This window comes from Lutra lutra, chromosome 8 (assembly GCF_902655055.1).
Source record: "Lutra lutra chromosome 8, mLutLut1.2, whole genome shotgun sequence".
In the NCBI taxonomy this organism is placed as follows: Eukaryota; Metazoa; Chordata; class Mammalia; order Carnivora; family Mustelidae; genus Lutra; species Lutra lutra.
Genome location: NC_062285.1, coordinates 20,129,365 through 20,137,939, shown reverse-complemented (window position 1 = coordinate 20,137,939; position 8,575 = coordinate 20,129,365).

Below are 8,575 nucleotides of genomic sequence, written 5' to 3'. Positions count from 1 at the left end.
ATCTTTAGGGTAAATACCCAGCAGTGCAATTTGCAGGGTCATAGGGTAGTTCTATTTTCAACATTTTGAGGAACCTCCATGCTGTTTTCCAGAGTGGTTGCACCAGCTTGCATTCCCACTAACAGTGTAGGAGGGTTCCCCTTTCTCCGCATCCTCGCCAGCATCTGTCATTTCCTGACTTGTTAATTTTAGCCATTCTGACTGGTGTGAGGTGATATCTCATGGTGGTTTTGATTTGTATTTCCCTGATGCCGAGTGATATGGAGCACTTTTTCATGTGTCCTGTTGGCCATCTGGATGTCTTCTTTGCAGAAATGTCTGTTCATGTCCTCTGCCCATTTCTTGATTGGATTATTTGTTCTTTGGGTGTTGAGTTTGCTAAGTTCTTTATAGATTTTGGACACTAGCCCTTTATCTGATATGTCATTTGCAAATATCTTCTCCCATTCTGTCAGTTGTCTTTTGGTTTTGTTCACTGTTTCCTTTGCTGTGCAAAGCTTTTGATCTTGATAAAATCCCAATAGTTCATTTTTGCCCTTGCTTCCCTTGCCTTTGGTGATGTTCCTAGGAAGATGTTGCTGCGGCTGACGTCGAAGAGGTTGCTGCCTGTGTTCTCCTCGAGGATTTTGATGGATTCCTTTCTCACATTGAGATCCTTCATCCATTTTGAGTCTATTTTCGTGTGTGGTGTAAGGAAATGATCCAATTTCATTTTTCTGCATGTGGCTGTCCAATTTTCCCAACACCATTTATTGAAGAGGCTGTCTTTGTTCCATTGGACATTCTTTCCTGCTTTGTCGAAGATGAGTTGACCATAGAGTTGAGGGTCCATTTCTGGGCTCTCTATTCTGTTCATTGATCTATGTGTCTGTTTTTGTGCCAGTACCATGCTGTCTTGATGATGACAGCTTTGTAATAGAGCTTGAAGTCCGGAATTGTGATGCCACCAACTTTGGCTTTCTTTTTCAATATTCCTTTGGCTATTCGAGGTCTTTTCTGGTTCCATATAAATTTTAGGATTATTTGTTCCATTTCTTTGAAAAAAATGGATGGTACTTTGATAGGAATTGCATTAAATGTGTAGATTGCTTTAGGTAGCATAGACATTTTCACAATATTTATTCTTCCTATCCAGGAGCATGGAACATTTTTCCATTTCTTTGTGTCTTCCTCAATTTCTTTCATGAGTACTTTATAGTTTTCTGAGTATAGATTCTTAGTCTCTTTGGTTAGGTTTATTCCTAGGTATCTTATAGTTTTGGGTGCAATTGTAAATGGGATGGACTCCTTAATTTCTCTTTCTTCTGTCTTGTTGTTGGTGTAGAGAAATGCAACTGATTTCTGTGCATTGATTTTATATCCTGACACTTTACTGAATTCCTGTACAAGTTCTAGCAGTTTTGGAGTGGAGTCTTTTGGGTTTTCCACATAGAGTATCATATCATCTGCGAAGAGTGATAGTTTGACTTCTTCTTTGCCGATTTGGATGCCTTTAATTTCCTTTTGTTGTCTGATTGCTGAGGCTAGGACTTCTAGTACTATGTTGAATAGCAGTGGTGATAACGGACATCCCTGCCGTGTTCCTGACCTTAGCGGAAAAGCTTTCAGTTTTTCTCCATTGAGAATGATATTTGCGGTGGGTTTTTCATAGATGGCTTTGATAATATTGAGGTATGTGCCGTCTATCCCTACACTTTGAAGAGTTTTGATCAGGAAGGGATGCTGTACTTTGTCAAATGCTTTTTCAGCATCTATGGAGAGTATCATATGGTTCTTGTTCTTTCTTTTATTAATGTGTTGTATCACATTGATTGATTTGCGGATGTTGAACCAGCCTTGCAGCCCTGGAATAAATCCCACTTGGTCGTGGTGAATAATCCTTTTAACGTACTGTTGAATCCTATTGGCTAGTATTTTGGCGAGAATTTTTGCATCTGTGTTCATCAAGGATATTGGTCTGTAGTTCTCTTTTTTGTTGGGATCCTTGTCTGGTTTTGGGATCAAGGTGATGCTGGCCTCATAAAATGAGTTTGGAAGTTTTCCTTCTATTGCTATTTTTTGGAACAGTTTCAGGAGAATAGGAATTAGTTCTTCTTTAAATGTTTGGTAGAATTCCCCCGGGAAGCCATCTGGCCCTGGGCTTTTGTTTGTTTGGAGATTTTTGATGACTGTTTCAATCTCCTTACTGGTTATGGGTCTGTTCAGGCTTTCTATTTCTTCCTGGTTCAGTTGTGGTAGTTTATATGTCTCTAGGAATGCATCCATTTCTTCCAGATTGTCAAATTTGTTGGCGTAGAGTTGCTCATAGTATGTTCTTATAATTGTCTGTATTTCTTTGGTGTTCGTTGTGATCTCTCCTCTTTCATTCATGATTTTATTTATTTGGGTCCTCTCTCTTTTCTTTTGATAAGTCTGGCCAGGGGTTTATCAATCTTATTAATTCTTTCAAAAAACCAGCTCCTAGTTTCGTTGATTTGTTCTATTGTTTTTTTGGTTCTATTTCATTGATTTCTGCTCTGATCTTTATGATTTCTCTTCTCCTGCTGGGTTTAGGGTTTCTTTCTTGTTCTTTTCTCCAGCTCCTTTAGGTGTAGGGTTAGGTTGTGTACCTGAGACCTTTCTTGTTTCTTGAGAAAGGCTTGTACCGCTATATATTTTCCTCTCAGGACTGCCTTTGTTGTGTCCCACAGATTCTGAACCGTTGTGTTTTCATTATCATTTGTTTCCATGAATTTTTTCAATTCTTCTATAATTTCCTGGTTGACCCATTCATTCTTTAGAAGGATGCTGTTTAGTCTCCATGCATTTGGGTTCTTTCCAAATTTCCTCTTGTGATTGAGTTCTAGCTTTAGAGCATTGTGGTCTGAGAATATGCAGGGAATGATCCCAATCTTTTGATACCAGTTGAGACTTGATTTAGGACCAAGAATGTGATCTATTCTGGAGAATGTTCCATGTGCACTAGAGAAGAATGTGTATTCTGTTGCTTTGGGATGAAATGTTCTGAATGGACATCTGTGATGTCCATCTGGTCCAGTGTGTCATTTAAGGCCTTGATTTCCTTGTTGATCTTTTGCTTGGATGATCTGTCCATTTCAGTGAGGGGAGTGTTAAAATCCCCTACTATTATTGTATTCTTGTCGATGTGTTTCTTTGATTTTGTTATTAATTGGTTTATATAGTTGGCTGCTCCCACGTTAGGGGCATAGATATTTAAAATTGTTAGATCTTCTTGTTGGACAGTTCCTTGAGTATGATATAGTGTCCTTCCTCATCTCTTATTATAATCTTTGGCTTAAAATCTAATTGATCTGATATAAGGATTGCCACTCCTGCTTTCTTCTGATGTCCATTAGCATGGTAAATTCTTTTCCACCCCCTCACTTTAAACCTGGAGGTGTCTTCGGGTGTAAGATGAGTTTCTTGTAGGCAACATATAGATGGTTTTTGTTTTTTGATCCATTCTGATACCCTGTGTCTTTTGATTGGGGCATTTAGCCCATTAACATTCAGGGTAAGTATTGAGAGATATGAATTTAGTGCCATTGTATTGCCTGTAAGGTGACTGTTATTGTATATTGTCTCTGTTTCTTTCTGATCTACTACTTTGAGGGTCTCTCTTTGCTTAGAGGACCCCTTTCAATATTTCCTGTAGAGCTGGTTTGGTATTTGCAAATTCCTTTCAGTTTTTGTTTGTCCTGAAAGCTTTAATCTCTCCGTCTATTTTCAATGATAGCCTAGCTGGATATAGTATTCTTGGCTGCATGTTTTTCTCATTTAGTACTCTGAATATATCATGCCAGCTCTTTCTGGCCTGCCAGGTCTCTGTGGATAAGTCTGCTGCCAATCTAATATTTTTACCATTGTACGTTACAGACTTCTTTTCCCGGGCTGCTTTCAGGATATTTTCTTTGTCACTAAGACTTGTCAATTTTACTATTAGGTGACGGGGTGTAGACCTATTCTTATTGATTTTGAGGGGGGTTCTCTGAACCTCCTGGATTTGATGCTTGTTCCCTTTGCCATATTGGGGAAATTCTCTCCAATAATTCTCTCCAATATACCTTCTGCCTCCCCTCTCTGTTTCCTCTTCTTCTGGAATCCCAATTATTCTAATGTTGTTTCGTCTTATGGTGTCACTTATCTCTCGAATTCTCCCCTCGTGGTCCAGTAGCTGTTTGTCCCTCTTTTGCTCAGCTTCTTTATTCTCTGTCATTTGGTCTTCTATATCGCTAATTCTTTCTTCTGCCTCATTTATCCTAGCAGTGAGAGCCTCCATTTTTGATTGCACCTCATTAATAGCTTTTTTTGATTTCCACTTGGTTAGATTTTAGTTCTTTTATTTCTCCAGAAAGGGCTTTTATATCTCACGAGAGGGTTGCTTTAATATCTTCCATGCCTTTTTCAAGCCCGGCTAGAACCTTGAGAATCATCATTCTGAACTCTATATCTGACATATTACCAATGTCTGTATTGATTAGGTCCCTAGCCTTTGGTACTGCCTCTTGTTCTTTTTTTGGTTGTGAATTTTTCCGCCTTGTCATTTTGTCCAGATAAGAGTTTATGAAGGAGCAAGTAAAATACCAAAAGGGTGGCAACAATCCCAGGAAAATATGCTTTAGCCAAATCAGAAGAGATCCTGAATTGTGAGGGGGGGGAAAGGGGATAAAAAGGGGCTCAGAAAGAAAGAAAAAAAAAAACTATTAAAAAAAGGAAAGCCGATAAAGAAATAAATATAAAAAAAGGAAAAAATATATATATATTAGATAAACTATTTAAAAAACGTTAAAAAAAAGAAAATGGTAAAAGTTAAAAAAAATTTAGCAGAAGAAGAGAAAAGAAAAAAAAAATTGAAAAAGAAAAAAAAATTAAATTAACTGCAAGGCTAAAAAATCATGGGGAGAAAGCCATGAGTTCCGTGCTTTGCTTTCTCTCCACTGGAATTCCACCGTTCTCCTTGGTAGGTGAACTTGGTCCTGGCTGGGTTTCCCGTAGATCTTCTGGGGAGGGGCCCGTTGTAGTGATTCTCAAGCGTCTTTGCCCCAGGCGGAGTTGCCCGCCCTTACCCGGGGCCGCGCTGAGTCATCCGCTCGGGTTCGCTTTCGGGAGCTTTTGTTCCCTGAGCGCTTTCCGTAGAGTCCGGAGGACGGGAATAAAGATGGCGGCCTCCCGGTGTCCGGCCCGGAGGAGCCGAGAGCCCGGGGCCCCACTCCTCAGTGCGCCCTCAGAGAACAGCGCCAAATGACTCCCGTCACCCTGGCCTCCGGCCGCGCTCCTAGCTGACCGAGCCTGCGACCGGTTCAAGGCAACCCTGAGCTGAGAGTCACTCCTCGGCTCTGTCTCTGCAGCCGGCTTCCCCGTTCTAATACCGGTAAGCTCTGCAACACTCAGACACCCCCGATCCTTCTGCGACCCTGTGGGACCTGAGGCCGTGCTTACCCCGCCTGGGCTTCACCCCAGTTAAGCCTCTGGAGCGATGTCCCTCAGCAGAACAGACTTTTAAAAGTCCTGATTTTGCTCCGTTGCTCCGCCGCTCGCCGGGAGCCGGCCCCTCCCCCCGCGGTCTATCTTCCCGTCGCTTTGGATTCACTTCTCCGCCAGTCCTACCTTGCAGAAAGTGGTTGATTTTCTGTTTCTGGAATTGCTGTTCTTCTTCTCTTCAATCTCCCGTTGGATTTGTAGGTGTTTGCAATCTTTAGATAAGCTATTTAGCTGATCTCCCGCTACCCGAAGTAGTCTCAGCCTGCTACTTCTCCGCCATCTTGACTCCTCCCCCGTATGTGACTTTTTATGTCAGTTTTTTTCATTTAGGATAATGTTTTCAAGATTATCCATTATATAGTATTTATCAGGACTTCACTGATTCTCATTGTTTAACAAAAGTTCATTGTATGGATATACCACATCTGTTTATCCATTCATCAATTGATGAACATCAGGACTGTTTCCACTTTCTGGCTATTTTTGAATAGAACTGCTATAAACAGTCATGTACAAGTTTTTGTGTAAACATATGCTTTCAATTTTTTGGTGTACATACCAAAAATTGCAACTGCTGTATCATATAGTACTTCTATATTTGACTCTTTCAGGTACCACCAAACATCTTCACAAAGATTTACTATCGTCCACGTATTATAGCAAGTGGTTATGAAATGGTTATTTTCTGGTTTTAACTCGGATTTCCTTAATAATCTATAATGTTGAACATTTTTTTAATGTTCTTTGGTCCATTTGTGTAATTTCTTTGGAGAAGTGTCTATTTAAATGATTTTGTACATTTTTAATACACTTCTTTATTGTTGAATTGCAAGAATTCTTTAAATACTGTGAATATTAAATGCTTCAGATAAATGATCCACATTTTCTGCCTCTATTTGGGTTGTCATTTCAATGTCTTAATAGTGTCCTTTTATGTATAATTTTTTTATATGACAAAGTCAAATTTATCCATTTTCTCCTTTTAGTTGTTTATGCTTTTGGTGTAATATCTAAGAAACTCCTACCACCGGGAATGTCAAGATTTTACATCTATGTTTTCTTCTAAGAGTTACACCATTTCTTGAGTTTCATAAATGTGTTCAATAATGCCTTTAGTCAAACTTCAGAAGCTTTTTGCCTGTATTTCTCTGTACAGTATTTCTGCCCCTTTTCTCTTTTCCATCTCTTTCTGTACCTCCCACGTGCATGTGTTTGTGTGCCTGATGGTATCCCACAGGTCTGTGAGGTCTTCATTTTTCTTTTCCTTATAGTGGAAAATGTCCTACCTTTAAGTGTATTACTACTTTCTTCTGCATGTGGATCTGCTGGTGAGCCTTGGGAGTGAATTTTTCATTTTAACTAATTCATTTTTCATCTCCATAACTTCAATTTTGTTGCATTTTATAATTTTTATCTCTTTATTGATATTCTCTGATGAGACATCATTCTCATTCTTTCCTTTAGTTATTTATACATTGTTTTAGTACTTTTAACATAGTTTAAATCATTTGTCTTTAATAAGCCCAATATCTGAGCTTTCTCAGATAGAATTTATACTGTTTCTTTATGTATTGTAATTTCTTGTTCCTTATATGCCTCAAAATTTTTGTTGAAAATGGGACATCTGGATATAATCAAAAGACATTTTGAACCTTACTGTCAAGCTGTCAGGTGTCAACGGAGTCAATTAGGGTAAGAAGCCCAAATGCAAATACCAATCAGATCTTTATTCACTTACTGAAACAATACAGTCAAGAGGCAAAAGATAAAGAAAGGTGCCAGTTCCACAGTGTTTTACTGATGCCACGGAGCACCACTGTGGCAGGGTCATGTGATATATAGTACAGATGGGCAGAATTATTTCTATCCAAGAACAGGTAAGAGGAAAAATAATTACTCAACTGTGTAATATAGAGAGTGCAAAAACACAAATACATATACAACAAGTTGAAAACAAGTTGAAAGAATATATAAAAAATGTCTGAAGAAAGACAAATGGAAAATTTAAAAATATTACAATATATATACATATATTGCAACTGACAAAAAATGCATTAAAGTAACATAATTAAAGAGAGAAGCCAAAAACTATTCTAATAAAACAAATAAACCCAATATAAAGACATGAGGGATGAGCCAGGGAAAACTTTCATAAATACAGGGCAGGTTTTGAAATTTGAGGTAGAGGGACTATATCAAAAAAGCTTCTACACAGCAAAGGAAACAATCAGCAATATGAAAACGGAATCTACTGAATGGGAGAAAATATTTGCAAATCACACATCTGATAAGGCACTGAAATCTATAATATATAAAGAACTGATACAACTCAATAGCAAAATAACATTCAAATTAAAAAATGAGCAGAGAAACTAAATAGACTTTTTTTTTCAAAGAAGGCATACAAATGACCAACAAATACAAGAACAGGTATTTGACATTCACTAATCAAGAGGGAGATATAAATTAGAACCACAATGAGATATCACTTTACCCCTGTTAGGATGGCTGTCATCCAAAAGACAAGAGGTACCAAGTGTTGCTGAGAATGTAGAGAAAAAGGCAATCTTTGTGTACTGTTGGTGGGGATGTAAATTGGTACAATCATCTGGAAAATAGCATGGAGGTTCCTCAAAGAATTAAAACAAAAGTACTATACGATTCAGCAATTCCACTGCTAGATATATACCTGAAGGAAACCAAATCACTGTCTCAGAGTTATCTGTACCCCTACATTCATTCCAGCAGTATTCATAACAGCCAAGACATGGAAATAACCTAAGTGTCCATCAAAGGATGAATGGATAAAGAAAAGGTGGTACACACACACACAAACACATACACACACAGTGGACTATTATTCAGCCCTGAGAAATAAGAAAATCCTGCCATTTGTAACATCAGGGATGGACCCTGAGGGTATTATGTCAAGTGAAATAAACTAGACAGAGGAAAAAAACAACAACAACAACAACAGTGAATGATCTCACTTATATGTGGAAAAAACAACCAAACAAACAAAAAACCTCACAGAAACAACAGATTGTTGGTTGCCAGAAATGGGGTGTTGGGAATTCAGGGGTGGTAGAAAATA